Genomic DNA, 19,581 nt, shown 5'->3' with positions numbered 1-19,581 from the left:
TTTGTCCATTTTTTCCCCATAATTATAACAGCACCACAGGTCTAAAATTAACTGGATCATCCTTCTTGCCCCTTCTGAACATTAGCACTCTGCTAGTCTTTTGGCATTTCCCCAGTATTATAAAATTTTAAAAATGAAACAACATAGAAAATTACCACCTGGAAGATGCTGACAGCCTCAGTTACTAATGGATTGAAAAGTATTTCATCATCTGCATGTGATACATGCTTATCACCCTGCTCCCTTCCAAATAAAGAACAGAAATATTGATAGAATACGCCTATGCTTTCTGTTTCATTTTTAATCATCTGAACATGTCCACCCAAATGGGCAGCAGTTTGGATTTTTTAGGTTATGAGAATACAGACAGAAGCAAGAATGAGTTTTGATTCTGAGGACTGAAAAGGTGAGATTTTCTCCCCCTTCTCCATCCTGCTGCAGCACTTCTGGCAAAAGTCAGTGTGCGATCTCAAGGGGAGCATTAGCTACTGGCACTGCTTGGCAGAAGCAGTTTGGTTCAGACCTGAGCATTCATATTCTGTTAGTATTTTAGCAGATTGTTGAAGTTTTTGCTGACAGCTCAAGTGACAGATGGAAAATCTTGATTTTTCAATTGTTTATAACTCAGTAAGATCCAGGATGAAGAAAAGGTATTAATGTGGTTAGAGAGCCTTTTGCCCAATGTCTCAAATGTGATCATATACGAACAACTCCTAGAAAAAGCTGCAAGAAACCAAGTAGTAGACAGCATTAGGCAATTTTTTTCTGCTGTTGGGCATTTGTTGTCTGTCAAAAGTATGAAAAAGCAGTAGTAGAAGAGATCAACATTAGCTTTATTAAGCATGCTACAGAACCAGCCATGAAAGACAAGGAGAAATAAGACATTCAGCAGTAAGTGTATAGATTCTCAGTGCCAGGCTTACCTGGGGAAGCTGAAAAACTGACTTGACTCTGGCTCTCTCAAACACATTTGGCCAGAAGAATGTCAGCCCAAAGACCAAATTGGCCAGAAATGTGCCAGAGCTGGGCTAGGTTACAAAATCTGCAAAGAAAATCTTATCATCGGGTTCTGGAATGTGACAACAACTTGGCCTATGGAAAAATAACATGTCTGCTGCTGATGTGTTGTCTCCTTCTCTAGAGATATTCAAAGCCTGCCTGGATCCAACCCTGTCTAACATGCTCTAGGCAACCCTGCTGAGCAGGGAGGTTGGACTAGATGGTCTCCAGAGGTCCCTTCCAACCTTACTGATTCTATGATTCTATGACCAAAACAGAGGGAACAGTACTCTAAAGGTCTTCCAGATGACAACCTCAAAGTATCTGTCATATTTTGCCAAGCCATATGTGAGAGATGGAATAAAAACAAGCAGGTGCTCAAAAATCAGGAAACTGCAACTCAACCTGACCAGCAACAATCACGTCTTGTAGAAAGCAGGTGAGAAAGCAATCAAGAGGCTAACACAAAATAGAAGGTCAATAATGAATGCTATAGAGCAAAGCTAAACACAGAGGAAATTAGTCAGACAGTTGCATGTATGCTGCAGAGACGTCTGGAAAAAAGAAAATATTTCTAAACAATATGAAGTCCTGATTCACATCCGATCATTGGTGACACCCAAGAAGATGAAGCACTAGACTCTGCAACTGTGAAGTTTTTTGATTAAACACTCATCTGAGTAAAGTTCTTCTAATGGTTCATCTTGAAAATTTCAAAATACAAAGGGAAGAACATATTGGAGAAACAGGTTATCTCACAGTTGGACACAAATGCTTGGAGAGGATGCCCAACTGTTAGAGATCATGATTGTGGCCTGGAAGAAGGCAACAGATTAAGAATAAACCATGCAAAAAGCAGCTGCAGAGCATAAAAGAGCATACATACAGATCTGAAGATACTGTGTCAAAGTCTATGGTTGATATAAACTCTTCTGAACAGCCAAGTGATGTATCAGTGCTGATGAAATGCAGGAGGACTCCTCAGACTGAGTACATGGGCAAAGGTGGCAAATGAGCATCCACATAAATAAATGCAAAGTAATGTTTCTAGGGAAAAGTCATCTAAACAATGCTACATGATGCTAAACATGCAACTGGCATTCCAGAAAGATCTTGGAATCAGTACTGACAGCTCTCAAAATCATGGACCCAGTGCGCAGCAGTAGTCAGAAAAGCCAAAAAAAATGTATCCCCAGAGAGCAGATAGAAAGCAAAATGAACATCATCATTTGGGACTATGTTGATCCTGTATGCACACACCTTCAATGCCGCATGCAGGTCTGGTCTCAGCATCTCAGGGAGAAAGCCGCGGAGTTAGAAAAGGTCCAAAGAAGCACAGCTAACACTATCACAGGCATGGAGCATCTGCCTACGAGGAGAGACTGAGAAGGCTGGGACTCTCCAGTTTGGAGAGGGACACAGCCAAGTACTAGGTGGAGGGGGCACTCAGTGAACTAAAAGTGGCAGATCAGATTACAACAGACAAAAGCAAGTACTTCTTCATGCAACAGCTAGTGAACTTCTGCAGCCTGCTGTCATCGGAATCTGTGGAGGCAGACAGTACTGGCAGATTCAAAAAGAGATTAGATGCATTCTTGGACAGCAGGTCCATACACAGATACTAAGAGTACTCAGCACAGTCATTCCTGCTAATGCCCCCAATACTATGACTCTAGATGCTGGAGGTTACAAGGAGAGAGGACCACTCAAAGTGGCCAGGCAAATGCGCTCTTCAAATAGTATCTCCTAATGCTGCTGCCAGAGGCATGAGAATAGGCTAATGGACGATCAGTCTGGCCCAGTGGGGCATTTCATACATTCTCTGACCCCTCCCAGCAGTTGATAAGGATATGAAATTTTAGTAGTCTGTCAGATCAAAAAATGTCTCCACTGTCCTGACTGTCCCTATAGCTTTTCTCTGCTCCTATGCCTCTCTGAATTCATCTCCCTTGAACATAAGTGTACAGGGTAGGGTATTCCTCCAGATGAACTCTTACATGCCTGGTGTAATAGTACTAATCCTTCCTTGTGACCACCCAATCAACACCTACAATGGAAAAAGGCTCAGAAGAGACAGACAAAGTCTATATGCTCATGAAGCTCTGGGAAGAATCAATGGAGTGACTAACTATAGCTGTTGACCAGCATGGGTGAGGCAGAGTATATACGTTGATCAGCCTAACATAAGAGCATAAAAAACGAACAGTAACATAAAGAACTTCATAGACAGCAATGGGCTTGAGTTGATTTCAACCCATACACTCCTTTCTAGAGATAGGAGAAGTCCAGTATCGTGATGGTGAACATATTACAGAGACTGATAATAAGAATCATATTTGCACTATGATTCACCTGTATACTGCAACTGCTATACTCTGCTAATTTAATTTATACTTGCATTGTGATTTAAGTATGTTACTGTACCACTCTGCCAAATCAAAATCCTGTGTAACATCAAATAACTTCAAAAAAAATAAATTTTGTATTAAACATTAAACACTCCACATGTGGAATATCTAAAAAGTCAGAGAGAATTGCACTCTGTCTCTCTACAAGAAAAACTGCACAGATCAGTTGACAGATTTCACAGTTATTTGCAGATGACCTCAGAGTTGCTGTGCTCCAGATTTCTCCCCTGCCTGAAAATTATGAAGATCTGAAGTTCAAGTTATTTATCTCCAGATGGAATTTACCATATATTTTAAAAGAGACTATTCTTATTTGTCCATGTTTCCTGTCTTTCCCCATTTAGTTACTTCTCTGTTCTTTTATATATTAATTTTGCTGATGTCCTGAATGCTTGTAACTCAGATAATGTATGGAACTGCTAAAGCGATTTCTGCCTACCAAGGCTCTCCCCTTCTGCTCTCTACAACGCTGTTGGCTGCCCAAGAACACACTTCTAACAGTGATCTCTTTTCCTTACTTTAATTTTTGTTCCTGATCTAGATGTATGGAAGCCTCTTCCCTCTTTGAGCAATTATCTCCTCCGATGAGGATAACAGGTTTGCTAACTCTGTAAACTTAGGTGTAAGTATGTGCCAGCAGGAGGAGAGACTGGTACCTTTGGCAACAAGGTTTTGGTTTCTATGACCATGGGACATGGTTTGAAGATCAGCAACTGGTGGGGAGAGATGGGATTCACCTCACCAAGCGGGGCACATGTGTGTCTGCCCACCAGTTGGCCAGCCTGGTAAAGAGGGCTTTAAACTAGGTAGGAAGGGAGAAGGGGAGAGTCATAGAGAGAGGGTAGTCAACAAAACACAACTCAGGTTGGGGGGCTTCCAACGGGTGCATGTAGCTGGGGATGTGCATTTGGGACATGGCTACGGGGGACCCCTGTACACCCTTCCTGGGAAACCTGTATCCACAACTACCTCTCTGAAGTGCACGTACACCAATGCACACAGCACGGGGAACAAACAGGAAGAACTGGAGATCTGTGTGTGATCACAGGGCCATGATCTCATTGCAGTCACGGAGATGTGGTGGGATAGCTCACATGACTGGAACGCTGTCATGGATGGCTATGTGCTTTTTAGGAAAGACAGGCCAGGAAGGCGAGGTAGTGGAGTTGCTCTTTATGTGAAAGAACAACTGGAATGCATCAACCTCTGCCTAGGGGTGGAGAAGGAGGCAGTTGAGAGCTTATGGGTAAAGCTCAAAGGGCAGGCCAGCATGGGGGACACTGTTGTGGGTGTCTACTACAGTCCACCTGACCAGGAAGAGGAAGTCAATGAGGCCTTCTACAGACAGCTAGAAGTAGCCTCACAATCACAGGCCCTGGTTCTCATGGGGGACTTCAACCACCCTGACATCTGCTGGAGGGACTACACAGCAAGCCACAAGCAGTCCAGGAGGCTCCTGCAATGCATTGATGGTAACTTCTTGCCACAAATGGTGGAGTAGCCTACGAGGAAGGGTGTCCGGCTGGACATTGTCCTAACCAACAGAGAGGGCCTGGTTGGAGATGTGAAGGTTGGGGGCAGCCTTGGCGGCAGTGACCACGAGATGGTGGAGTTCAGGATCTGGCATGAAAGAACTAGGGCAACAAGCAGGATTGCAACCCTGGACTTCAGGAGAGCAGACTCTGGGCTCTTCAGAGACCTACTTGGAGAAATCCCATGGGTTAAGGCCCTAGAAGGAAGGGGGGTCCAGGAGAGCTGGCTAGTATTCAAACATCACTTCCTCCAAGCTCAAGAGCGGTGCATCCCTATGAGTAAGAAGTGCAGCAAAGGGGGCGGAAGACATTCATGGGTGAGCAAGGAGCTCTTGGCCAAATTCAGACAGAAGAAGAAAGTACACAGACTGTGGAAGAGGGGCAGGCTACTTGGGAGAACTATAGGAATGGATTCAGAGTACGTAGAGATGCGGTGAGGAAGGCTAAGGCCCAGCTGGAATTGAGTCTTGCAAGGGATGTCAAGGACAACAGGAAGGGCTTCTTCAACTACATCAGCAGCAAGAGGAGGACTAGGGAAAAGTGGGCCCACTACTGAATGAGGCGGGGGCCCTGGTGACAAGGATACAGAGAAGGCAGAATTACTGAATGCCTTCTTTGCTTCAGTCTTCACTGCTAAGGGCAGTCCTCAGGAATCCTGCAGCCTGGATGTAAGGGAGAAAGTCTTGAGAAAGGAAGACTTTCCTTTGGTTGAGGAGGATAGGATTAGAGACCTTCTGGGCAAGCCTGACATCCACAAATCCATGGGTCTGGATGGGATGCACCCACAGGTACTGAGGGAGCTGGCAGATGTTGTTGCCAGGCCGCTCTCCATCACCTTGGAAAGGTCCTGGAGAACTGGAAAGGTGCCTGAGGACTGGAAGAAAGCCAGTGTCACTCCAGTCTTCAAGAAGGGCAAGAAGGAGGACCCAGGCAACTACAGGCCAGTCAGCCTCACCTCCATCCCTGGAAAGGTGATGCAACAGCTCATTCTGGATGTCATCTCCAGGCATATGGAGGAAAAGAAGGTGATCAGGTGTAGCCAGCATAGATTCACCAAGGGGAAATCCTGCTTAACCAATCTGAGAGTCTTCTCTGATGGAAGGACCGGCTGAGCAGATGATGGGAGAGCAGTGGACATTGTGTACCTTGAGTTCAGCAAGGCTTTTGGCACTGTCTTCCATAACATCCTCCTAGGTAAGCTCAGGAAGTGTGGGATAGATGAGTGGACAGTGAGGTGGGTTGAGAAGTGGCTGAAAGGCAGAGCTCAGAGGGTCGTCATCAATGGTGTGGAGTCTAGTTGGAGGTCTGTGGCTAGTGGCATCCCCCAGGGCTCAGTACTGGGTCCCATCCTGTCCAACTTCTTCATCAATGACCTGGACGAGGTGACAGAGTGCATCCTCTGCAAGTTTGTCGATGATACGAAGCTGGGAGGAGTGGCTGATACACCAGAGGGCTGTGCTGCCATTCAGAGAGACCTGGACAGTCTGGAGAGCTGGGTGGAGAGGAACCTCCTGAGGTTCAACAAGGGCAAGGGCAGAGTCCTGCACCTAGGGAAAAATAACCCTAGGCACCAGTACAAGCTGGGGGCTGACCTTCTGGAGAGCAGCTCTGCAGAGAAAGACCTGGGAGTGCTTGTGGAAGTCCTGGTGGATGACAAATTGACCATGAGCCAGCAAGGTGCCCTTATGGCCAAGAAGGCCAATGGTGTCCTGGGGTGCATTGGGTAGAGTGTTGCCAGCAGGTTGAGGGAGGTGATCCTGCCCCTCTCCTCAGCCCTAGGGAGGCCTCATCTCGAGTACAGTGTGCAGATCTGGCCTCCCCAGTTCAAGAGAGACATGGAACTACTGGAGAGAGTCCAGAGTAGGGCTACGAAGATCAGAGGGCTGGAGCATCTGCCCTGTGAGGAACGGCTGCGAGAGCTGGGCCTCTTCAGCCTGGGGAAGAGAAGACTGAGGGGGGATCGCATCAATGTGTGTAAGTACCTGAAGGGAAGGTGTCAAGGGGATGGGGACAAACTCTTTCCAGTTGTCCCGTGTGACAGGACGAGAGGCAATGGGCAGAAACTGAAGCACAGGAAGTTCTGCCTGTCCGTGAGGGGGAATTTCTTCCCTGTGAGAGTGACGGAGCACTGGCACAGGTTGCCCAGAGAGGTTGTGGAGTGTCCTTCTCTGGAGATCTTCAAGGCCCGCCTGGATGCAACCCTGTCTAACATGCTCTAGGTGACCCTGCTTGAGCAGGGGGGGTTGGGCTAGATGATCTCCAGAGGTCCCTTCCAACCTTACCGATTCCATGATTCTTTGCCACTACTACAGAGAAGGAACAAAAGAAAGGAAAAAATGAAAAGGCAACATCTCCAGAAGTATTTTGGGACCATAAGAAAACCTCTACCTTCTTTGAAAGGTACTGCCTACTCATGTGGTGTCTCAGTCCCCACAATTTCTTGAGATATAAATCTGGGTTCAGTACAGCTAACTGATCTAAAGCATTTAAGAAATCTTCCACTTCAAGGAAATGTCACCTATATGGAGATCAATGTTACATTCATCAATCTCTAGCATGGTGCAAATACTGCTAGGATAAACTGAATGTTCCTCATTAAGGTTAGACTATAGGAAAAAGATATAAAGAACAGCTTTCTCTATGCCGTTGCAATCAGTTAATGGTTACTGATATCCAAAGTCATGACATTTGATTGTTGAAGGATGACAAAGGTGCTATCCTTGGAGCTTCAGCAAACATGCTGCAATCCTATTCTGGGCACCTCATTACCCAAATGATGTTAACCAATGAGCAGTTTGGAGAAATGCATAGCATTATCAGAAAATTAGGAGGACTGAGTTCTGAAGAAGGACATAAAGAACCAAATTTATTCATTTTGTGGTATCTATCTGTACCTTCACAAAGCAGTGAAGAAGCCTGACCTGACTGTGAATACCAACAATCAGCTGAACAATGCAAATTCCAATGAGTAAGAAGAATTACTTAAAGGAATGTGAGCTCTGAAGCCAGAAATAAGTTTGTTCTGTTCCAGAGCTTAGTTACAGCCATCTACCAGGACAATGAGTTCACTAGTAAGCAGGACATTCCCAGACCAGAAAACAAAATCCAGGGTGTTTAGGGGGAAAATCTTCACTAACAGGAACAAACTCATATATCACTCCAGAGAACAGAGTTCTCTGAACTTCTGATTGCCAATTTCAGCCTTTCAGCATTTCTAAGAATTCAAATCTGAAAAAGGTTCCAAGATTCTTCAGATTGTGATTTATGTCATAAGCTGCTCCTTGTGAGATCTTGACTGTCTTTCCTATCTCTCCCAGCAATCTCATTCTCTGGACATAGCATGTTTTGGTGTAGAAATGCTTTGAAATGGGATTTCACTAAAATTCATGACTGCAGCACCCAGGGGATTTCTGTAAATAAAGCGAGATCTGCTGTGATCTATCTCCCTTCAAACCAGCAATGGAATTAAACATCTACACACCAGAGTTATTGCCCCTCATCAACTCTTCATTCAATACAGTGAACAATCTGAATTCCTTAAGTCTCACAAGCATCTCCTGAATCATTTTGAGGGCCTCTTTTGAATGCTATTCAGTAACTCCAGATTCATCCTGAGGTGTGAATATCTGATTTGTGCAAAGTAATTTTTTAGTGGTTTGCTGCAACTAGATATGCAAGTTCAGATTCCTCTTGAAGTTTATGTCTTTACATATACAAAGTATCGCTGTCATACCCTACACAAGCAGATAATTTTAACACAATTATCTTGGAGATACTCATGTCCTTTGCTGAGTTATTTTTTTTCCAAGGTTATCTTTTCATATTCTGTAATCTGTATTCTCTGCTTGCAGGTATGTTACCTTGCACGGTGACTGTAACTCTGCTGGAAGGTGGCTGTTTAAGTGGGAAAGCGAGAGCACTCTGTAACAGTAACTTGCCTTTACTGTTAGCTATTCCACCAGTGTTTGCAATATTTGCAATCCTTATAAATACATTTTTTGTCACTATTTTGAACACTGATAGAAGTATTCAGCTGCTGCAATCAAAAAATTTAAGGAAACCTTTTTAGGACTGGACCCACAGACTGGTACCTTCTTCTTAGCAGAGGTGTTCTGAAATTTGTCACTGAATGACTAATGCATCTAAGACATGTTAGTTCCATTTAATTTATTTATACATATCATATGGTTGTTAAGAAGTCAAAACATACTATACAAACATAGTCCTCATTTTAACAAAGCCTATAAAGCTGTCATGAAATACAACAGGCTTACTTCCATCTTCCATGAAACTATACTGCATGATACTAACTCTATTTTCATTGTCTAATTCTTTGCTGATTGAGTTTCAAATTATTTTATCCATCACTGACGCTAATCTAAACAAACTATAATTTCCTGCACCACCTGGAATAGCAACAGCGCTCTACCAATCCTTTGGAAATTCACAGATTATCAAGATTTTTTTAAGCATTAACATCAGTGGTTCAGGCAACTCCTCAGCTAGGCTCTTTTAGACACTTGGGAATATGTTATTCAAGTCTGTTAATTTGAGTATATTTATTTTTAGCAAATACTATCTCACTTTCTCCTTGGTTACAGCTGGGAAACTTTCTGTTCCAAGCACATCATATGGAATGGATACATCTTCCTGATTTGTTTCAAAGTCAGAACAGAACATTTCTGTTTTTTTAAAAAAAAATCAGAATATGCAATTTTATCATTTACATGTAGAAATGGATCTCTATCGGATTTTTTTTTCCTAATGTTCTAAAATTTCTTATCTTTACATACTGGCCTTTGATATTTTCTTTGGCTTCCCTTATCAACCTCCCACACGTTTTAGCTCAAATTAACTGCATTTCCTTCTCCTTTACTCACTAACCTTTCCAATAAGCAGGGGTATACATGTGTCAGTGAGTAATATTTAGCTGCTGCTTCATTATCTCACTAAAGTGGGTGATGTCTTGCCCAGCATTTTTTTCATGACTTTTGGGATGCATTTAGCAGTATGTCCTCAAATAACACTTAGATTTTGTTAATTATGTAAAATTTATATTCCCAAACACTGAAAACTCTGAGATTCATAAAAATGACACCCTTTCATCCTTAGGAAATACTTATGGGTTGATGACATATTCTGCACATGACTATTAGAGTTAGAACTAAACCTGTAAATTTTCATATGAGCCATCTAATTTTTTTAATCCGTCAAATGAAATCAATATTAAATTACATTATCTGACAGCAAAAATATTTAACTAGTGGCAAAAGAGATAACAAGAAAATGTTCTCCTGTTGAACTAACCTCTTACACAACAAGTTTTCTCCTTACCCATAAAGAAAGATAACTGATGAGTTCTCTTCAGTATCAACATAGAATACTAACAAGGAAACCTTTCCTACAGGCCTAAAAACATCCCTGTAATATCCTAGGTCAATTATTAATTTCAGTCTTCTTCTCTTCTAATGATGCTTTTGCATGACTGTATAATATATATATCTAAAGAATATAAACATATAGATAAAAATTTATATCCATATTTGTATTTAATATCCGTAAGTTCTGTGTGTATACATGCACATGCGCAATGCATACACAAAATGAAAGTGCACTTCAGAAAGTGATTTTCTACATCACTAGTTATATGATTTTCAAGGGAAAAATTCAAGTATCTAAAAACAGTCAGGCTTAGAGGAAGATACAAAGCTAGATAATATAGACAGTGTTCTTGAATTCTGGGTCAGATAAGGGAAGGTTTTCAAATGCTACATCCTGATAGCTCATCTCTTTGCAATGACACCCTCCAGATAGGAAACACTAACTACTAGTCCTGTAACTGTTGCACTTTCACAGATAAGCTGCTATTCAGCTGACTCCAGTTAGCCACTGAACATAAGTTGCATAATAAAGTAATTGTCTGCATGGATTTCATTCTGGTACTGGGCATAGAGAGGCAGTCATCTGGTACTCTGTGCAGTAACTAGAAGATTCAAATTCCTCTTCATCCAAAGGTATCTCAAGGAAAAACAACAACAACAACAACAACAGTTCTGCTTTTTAGAAGGAAGTTTGAAACCTTCCTTCAAGAAACACAGCATCTTTGTGCAGAACTCCAATTCTTACTGGACTTCATCCAGCTATATGTTATTATAACAGTCATATTAATTCCCTTTGCCTTTTAAAGATTATCTCCTAGAAACTAGATGTTCTTCAAGATGCATTGTCCACAAGCACTTTCACACTCTGGTTGCATGTACTTCCAAAGAGTCAAGCCCAGATACTTTTTGCCTTAGTAGTATCTGTAGGATTTACTCACCCAGGCAGTCTAAATATAGTATAAAAGAGTAAAGGACATCCTACTCCTACAGTTCATCTCAATCTTTTAATTCCAAGTGAAAGATCTTGGAAGGTATGTTGCGGCTGCACACAGGATACCATACTCCAAGAAAACAGGCAGTTCTAGTCAATAACCTTCCTTCTCCAGTGTATAGCATTAACTATTAAGTAAAGATAAACATAGGATTGAAGGAGAAGGAAGGTCACAAGAGCCTTACTGAGATATGCCTGGAGAGTCATGAGCATTTCCACCTTAGCTGCCACACAAAGTGTTGCCCTATGTTGCTATCCAGTAAGATAGTCTCTGCACTGAGGTACTGCCTTATCACACCTGTTGTAGGGTGTGAGATATGAAGGAGTTTTCCCAAAAGATTTTGTCAAACGAATAAAGAAAAACGCATTTAAAAAACAGAGCGAGAGCTCTATTTTAACTGGTATCTGGAAAGAAAACAACCAGATACAATTCAGATGCCAACATGGGTAAAAACTTTCAGTAGTTCTGCAGGGTCATCTTGTCCTGCAAAAATTGAGGAACCTTATTTAGGGCTTTTGCTCCTTAACCTACCAGAGGTTATTCTCATGGGGAAGACCGTCAGCCACGAGAAACATGTAGGACAGAGACACCACGTAAAAGTCACAACTATTGTCGTAGAAAGTTTGCTGTCCACCCAAAGACTGGATTGGTGGTGGAATCTGCCCTTCTGATCAATACCTGTTGCTTCTCATCCAGGTAGGTACCAGTGATACAGCCAGAAAAAAATGTAAGCTGCTCAAAGGTGACTATAGGGATTTGGAGTCAAAGGTGGTAGAGACCTAGCAACGTTCTCAATTATTCTGGTGGAAGCAAAAGCCCTAGCAATGTTCTCAATTATTTTGGCCAAAGGAAAAGCATAGTGAGGAGCTCATACTTCTGGCAGATCAGTGTCTGGCTGTGTAGATGATGCTGCCAGCTATGATTCAGCTTCCTTGATCCTGGCATCTCATTGGAAGATGATGAAGGACTACCAGGAAGAGATTGACCACATGCAGCCAGGAGAGGGAAAAACACCTTTGAGACCACGCTTGCTGACATGGAGAGAAGGATTTAAAACTGGGTTCATCAAAGAATGCGGACCTAAGCCCTGAGATAATAGATGAAGAGCTACAAATAGAGGAGATATACCAGTAAAAGGACCATAAGAGGGACATTCATATTTCTCCTCAGAGGATGCAGTATCCACAGCCTTTCCTCAGGTGCACCATGCTTGGGCAATAAAGATGAAGAAATGCAAGTCCTGCAGTGGTTGAAGGGCTATGATGTGGTCAAAAACTTAAGACAGCATGCATTGATCAGAACATGGCCACAGCTTTGAATAGGCTGCTCAGGAAAGATGGGCAGGGATGGGGATGCACTCCATGTTATGGAGCTCCCTCCTGCAAAGACCTGCAGTATGAAATCAGAGACAAGCCTTCAGAGAATCTCTGGGTCAAGTCTGGAAGGGGAAGGAACACTGGGTCTATTACAGACACCTAAGAGAAGATATTGGATGAGACTCTACAAACAACCAGTGAGCCCTTACCCTCTCAGGAATTTCACCTATCCAGATGTCTGCTGGGAAGGTAACGTATCATTGGCCAGGGAATCCAGGAGGGTCCTAGACTGCTGGTGACAATTCCCTAACACAAACAATGGAGGGGCCAGTCAGAGCTAATGCTCTGCCTGGCTTGCTGCTTACAAACAGAAAAGAATTGGTGATGAATGTGATCACAGAGGGCAGCCTGGACTGCAGCAGTCATGAGATGACTAAGTTCAGCATGTGCAGTAAGGCTGGAAAGGTGACTAGGAAGAGCTAGGGCTCAGGACAGAAGATTTCAGCTTATTTAGAAAACTGTCTGGAAGCAACTCCTGGGAAGCAGCTGCAATGGGAAGGAGGTGCTAATTTTTAAAGAAAACTTACTGCATCCTCAGGAGGAATTCCCCCTGTTGTGGGTGCATATACCCAGAAAGACTATGTATTTTTGCAGGTTTCCTTAAGGTATTCCTTAAGGTTAAGGTATTGAACTTCTTAATGGACTAAAATGCATAAAGAGAGCATAGAAGAAGCAGAAACACTGACGGACACTAGAACAATAAAAGCATTTCCCAAGCACATAGGGACAGTATCTGGAAGGCCAAAGTCCAAGCGGAGCTAGGACTATTAAAGGGCATTAAGCATAAAAAGGACAGCTTCTACAGGTACACTAATAGTAAAAGGAACTTCAGGGAAAATGCAAGTCTGCTGATGAGAGCTCAGTCATGGGTGATGCAGACATGACTGAGGTGCCTAACTGTATCTCAGGTTAGGTTCTTAGAAGAATGTTGTATTCGGTTCTACAAGGCTAGGTAGGATTCACTAGAGAGGGCTGAGGGAGTTGCTGAAGTAATTGGGAAGCCAATGTCTATTCTCTGAGAAATTCTGGTAATTTGAAAGGTCCCAGACAACTGGGAAATGCTAACATGACACTTAACCTCTGAAGAAGGTAGTCAGCCCCTCCTCAGCCTTGGAGAGGCTAAGAAGCACGGCCTCTTTGTGCCCAAGTAAGTGAAGGACAAGAAGGCAACCAAGAACAGTCAATATGGATTACCAAGAGCAAATTGTGCTTGACCAATATGGCTGTTTTCTGTGACAAAACAACTGGTTCTGTGGACAAGAGGAGAATGGTGGATGTGCTGTACCATAACTCTAGTAAGACTGCTAGCATCAACTTCTACAGTGTTCTCTTTTGGAAACTGAGGGACTACAGACAGGATGAATGGACTGATTTCTCAGGTGAGCTCAGAACTGACTGGATTGCTGGGTGAAAAGGGCCCAAACAGTGATCAATGGCTAGACAGCTGGCAATGAGCAGACTACCAATCCTGGGGCCCATCTTGGTCAACACCTTCATCAACAATACAGATGATGACTTAGAGTTCACCCTCAGAAAAAGTGCAGATAATATTAAACTAGGGGGACTGTCTAACATGGTGAAAGGCAGAGCTTCAAACCAGAGGGGCCTTAATAAATGAAGACTGCGCTAAGAGAAATCTCATGAAGTTCAATAAGGGGAAGAGCAAAGATGTACATCTGGGGTGGAATAAGCCAACAAGGCTCAGAGAAGATTGCCCAACTAGCAGTTCTGTCGAAGAGGCTAAGAAAGGATTTATGGTGACTGCCAGCCTGAATATGAGCCAGCAGTGCACTCTCAAAGAGAATAAGGTGAGCTGCATATTGGGCTACATAAAGAGCAGCATGACCAGCAGACTGAAGGAAGTTATTACCTCTGTTGCTCAGCTCTGCTAAGGCTGTACCTGGAATATTGTGCTCAGTTTTTGGCTACCAAGTTCAGGACATCTGGAAAAAAAAATAAGAAGGTCCATGCCTAGATCACACAACCTATGAGGAGAAGCTGAAGGGGCTAGACTAGTATCGTCTGGAGTAGAAGAGGCTAAGGGGTCATCTAAAACCAGCCTACAACTGTTTGAAGGCACTTACAAAGATGGCTGAGCCGAACTCTCTTTGGAAGTATTAGATGGCATAACAAAGGCTGGAATTGTGTATTCTTGTATTCCTCAGGTCAGACTTTAGGAAAACTTTCTTCCCAAGAGGCTGGTACAGCCTCAGAACAGATCACCCATAAAGGCGTGTGACCTTTGCTGGAGGTTTCTACGCTTGGCTAGGAAAGGCCATAGCTGACCTAAGGTAGTCTCTTCTAAGCACGATCTCCAAAGGCAACAGTTAGGTGGGCTGAGAATTCACTGTACTGCTGGGTGAAAAGATAGTGACCAATGGTCCAGGCAATACTTCTGTGATTCTGTGGAGAAGAGAATATACAGCTGTATGTTCAAAACCTGGTTTAGGAAGAAGATAAGCACAAAATTACAGTTTCACTGTGAAACAAAGTAATTCACTGATGGAAAAAAAAAAAAAAAAACTCAGAAATCCCCCGAGAGCTCTGACAGGGAATGATGGGAGAATATTCTCTCCACTTTCCCACAGAAGATACTGTATTTGTACAATCTCCCACAGAGATTGTACTAAGATACACACACAAGGAACTAACAGAAATTCTCTCCTCTTTAGGATGTCTGAAAGACTAACATGTAACTGGGCCACAAGTTTCCAAAGTCAATGAGGATTTGATTGTATCTCAGGCTGAAGAGCCACAGAGATGCATCTGCTAAATATCTTTTATTATTAAAAAGAATATTTATCACTGGAAATGAACAGTCTTCACAGTAATACGACATCCAGACCACTGAGTGAAAAGCTGTCCAGTTTCCAGAGATAGCTAAGAAAAATGTCTGGGAGACTGAAGACCCTGTGAAAGTGCACTCAGCAGCTAAAGAGAGCTAGCTGCAGTGCCAAGTAGCCAAGTCCTGCCACTATTTAAGAGAAAGATGGAGGCATCTATCACAACACAGTCATAGTGTGGCTTTTAGGGCTATACACAGAATGAAGCCAGGCCCAAAACCATAGCACAGGGTGTCTGGGGTATGGTGTAACATTCTTGCTTACTGCCATATTGTTCAACCCACCTAGACATGTGGATCTCTGCAATACTGACCTTGAGGAAAGGCTTCTGCTACTGAAGTATCTGGCCCACCATGAGCTGGATATGACTTCTGTGAGACAGATGGACTGCGCTGAGAAAGCAAGCACCCTGGAGACTGAGAAAATAAACCAGCCCTCTTCCTGAGATTATGAAATTATCATGCTCAAAATCACCCTCCAAAGACTGAAACTCCAAATAAAAGCATTATGTCCTGGTCAGTGAAGCCACCAGATCTTGAGTACAATTTGTCATTTCCTAAAGTAGACTCTAGATTAGGTCATATGAATTACTCCCTGAATTCCATCACCAGATTTATTCGGTCTCCAGCATCTGTATTGGCAGCCTAGACAATGCGCTCAATGCACACAATGTAGGCACTCAGCTAATTGAAGCCTGAAGTGAGGTGAGACACAGCATGTATCTCTATTAAAGGCAGTGTCTTGAGATCATTTCTCTCTGTGATGGCACAGTAGCACCACAGGATGCAGGATCACAGCTCTATTTAGGAAATTACAGAGTGCCCCACGGAAAACTGGCACCTGGATGTTGAAAAGCGAATGAGAACATTGACAACCCAATGTTGGCCAAACTAACTAGGAAAGCTAAGCATGTGCTTTTATGTTACAGCTGCTTCCAATCACTCTACTTGGAGCATATGTGATGGAAGTACAGCTGAAAGAGATCCTAAGTAAACACTGAGGTTACTTATCTAGGTATTTATATACCTGGAGAGATTGTGGGAGAACTGGTGTGAGGTAGCACATGTCAGCGCTAGAAGAACAAGGGCAGAGCTTAATGCCTCTGACTGGGCTGTCCTAAGAAGGCAGAAGCCCTGAGATTTTTCTTTCCCTTTGTATTCCTGGAACATCTCATATTAACCAATGCAAAAGGCAGGACTACCCATGGCTGATCTCAATCATGCTCACCACAGATGGTGAAGGTCACTAAGAAGACAGGGCAGCCTTGTTATTTGTGGTGAACTGATGATCTTCCTTGACAAGACCTGATGATAAAAAATAAATCTGCTTTAGCATAAGTATCTGCAAAATAGGATCCTTTGATTCTTGGGACAGCAGCTAACAAAGGTGTGAAGCAGCTGCTGCTAGAGTTTCATTTGGACTGCTTTTCTTAAAACCTGGGTAGATTAATATTTTGGAAGTATCTGGGCCTTTACCAGGTAAATGAACAAAGCAGTGACTATGTCCATCTGAAAGTACAACCAGAGGCAGTTTGAAGCGTGACAGATATACCATGACAGTATCAGGGAAAGGGAAAGACAGAGATTATGAAGTAAATGAAAAATTAAAGCCGAGAGTGAGAAAAGGTTCACGAGGAAAATGCTGACAGATAGCAAGACAAATCAAACTCTGACTCAGCTGGATCACTTGGCAGACTTGAGGGGTAGGCAATGCTCTGTCTATTTTCTGCATTCAGACAGCTTGAAGTGTAGCAGTGAGGCAGGAAGTCTCTGGCCAGATTCATAATGTGGATGGGCACTCAAAGGAAAACAAACCATGATGCATTTCTCTGTTCTACTTGTGTGATACACAAAATGATCTGTGGATCCAATCTGTCTTGCAAGCTTTATTTTTCTCAAGGCAGAATTTTCTCCCTTTGAGCATGTCACTAAATAGGCCAATCACATGCCAGGTATTTTACAGTTTCCCTGTTAGCTTACAAAAATCTTAAGTAATGATAAAATTAGTGGATAAAATCTTAAGTAATGGTGAAATTGGGATCAGAATCCTACCTAAAACACACTGCAGAAAGCAGGTGCTGAGTCAACACAAGAAGGAAGAGATTTAGCATTTGTGATCATTCCACATGTTCTTGGTGAGATTTTTTAAAAAATCTGCTCACTCCAACATGAACAGAAGGCTTAGGTTTTTAGACCTCGTGAGAGATCGGATTTGAAGCTTGACAAAGGAGAGCAGAAAAAGCAACAAGTCTAGCAAACTGGGAAGAAAAGAGAGTGTCCCTCTGTGGAAGGCGAGTAAGAGTCATATATTTTCATCTATTAGGGTATTTTACAGCTGCAAATACTTCCTATTTCTCCCTGTAGGGGACTCTGCTGGTTTAAGGGTCTCAGTATAAGCTGTGAGGGCAAAATTTTAATTACACTTCTGACGCTTGAATTTCTGTTGATAGCTGGCTTTGTAGGACTGAGGTTATTTCTTTCCACTCTCCAGATTACCTCTACCAGAGCTCAAAGGTAGAAGAGAATCAGAGATGAAGATTCATAAAAGAGCCATGCAACCTAGCACAACAGACCCTTCTGTTAAAATTGTGGAATAAGCATCTCCAGTGGAGATGAAAAAGCATGCAAAGGATGTGACTATGTAAAGGCTACAGACATGATGATGGGTAGTTACTGTTAACTTATGTGATTATAGGCTAATTACCATAATCACAAAGGCGCAGAGGAACGACAGGTAGAGGAACCCCAATAACCCAATCAGTGTGAACGGAGCACCCTGACTGCACAGGAGGATGGTCAGCCCATGGTCTGCATGTGACACTCATCAGACAAGTCAACAGGAGAGGCTCTCTCCAGATCACCTTGCAGACTGAGGGAACTACTGCCTACAGGGGTAAAGGACTCATTACAGGATGCCAAAGCAGGAAAAGGAAGGGAACAATGTGGGCCAGGGAAGAACGAGCATGGAAGAGTAGAGGGAGAAAGGGACAGTTGAGTGTAAACAGATTGCTGGTCAGTATGTGCACCTTGCCATGCCTTGCATTCTGTTCTATTACACTCTGTTTCTAACCATTTTCCTGGATGAGCATATTCTCTGTTTTCTGAATGTCTCTGTGTGAGAAGGTCTAAGTGCCAGCAACCGGGGATTGGGCCATGGGTGGTAGGGGCCTGTAAGTCTGGGGTGCCAGTAACATGCATATTTTATGTCAAATTTGCTAGCTACTTCAAGTCAGACTAGCCAGCAAGTAGAATAAGAGGCTTGGTGCCAGGTATTGAAGAGTCCATAGGTCTAGGCCAGATACTGGAGGGACCACGGGTCTGTAAGTCATTTATTGGTAAGGCCATATGTCTGGATCAGCTAACAGGAAGACTGGTTTGTATGTATGAGTGTCTGTGCACCTGGGGAGACCAGGAGATCTCCTGGGGGGATCACCTGGGGAGACCAGCTGCTGTGTAGGCTAAGCGTCTAAGGCCAGTTACTGGGGAGAGCCGATGTATGGGTGTGTCTGTGTGCATGTGTGCACGTGAGGTGGTCTGAGTACCAGCAACTGGACCAGGGCTGCAGGTCTCAGGGGTTCATATGCCCAGATGCCAGCAACTGCGAAAACCAAGGGTCCTAAAGGCCGGCTACTGGAGATGAAATGTCTAAGGCCAGCTACTAGCAGGATCCATATTATATATATGTGTATACACAACTATATTCTCCACTGATGAGGTTTCATTCTGATCAGCTGGAGAGGGAAACACGATCAGGTCATTCATGCTGTTCGTGTTTGCATGAGTGCTGTGTGTTTTCCATTAGTGTTGAATTATGTGGCTGGCTGAGTGTATGTGTGTTTGTGTTCCTACTCAGGATACATGCTCAATCCTGCTATTGACTGGACATGGGAACTTGGACCTGCAGCAGGCCCATGTCCACTGGGCAACTGGATTCAGAAGCTCCTGACAATTACTATGGAGCTGTTGCTTTTTTCTTCAAGATTATCTTTGTCTATTCCTTGTGGAAGGTGAAATTTTCCACCTTCATAGTTTAACATACTACAGGTAAGTC

General features: G+C 43.1%; 1 protein-coding gene across 8 annotated transcripts in view; it reads right to left on the bottom strand.

Annotated features, from left to right (window-relative positions):
• SHANK3 (SH3 and multiple ankyrin repeat domains 3) overlaps window positions 1-19,581 on the bottom strand; it is a 402,299-nt gene that overhangs the window by 62,756 nt on the left and 319,962 nt on the right. The window lies entirely within an intron of this gene.

This window comes from Rhea pennata, chromosome 1 (assembly GCF_028389875.1).
Source record: "Rhea pennata isolate bPtePen1 chromosome 1, bPtePen1.pri, whole genome shotgun sequence".
Taxonomy (NCBI): Eukaryota; Metazoa; Chordata; class Aves; order Rheiformes; family Rheidae; genus Rhea; species Rhea pennata.
The sequence above is the reverse complement of the archived record's forward strand: the minus strand, read 5'-3'. Positions and strand labels throughout refer to the sequence as shown.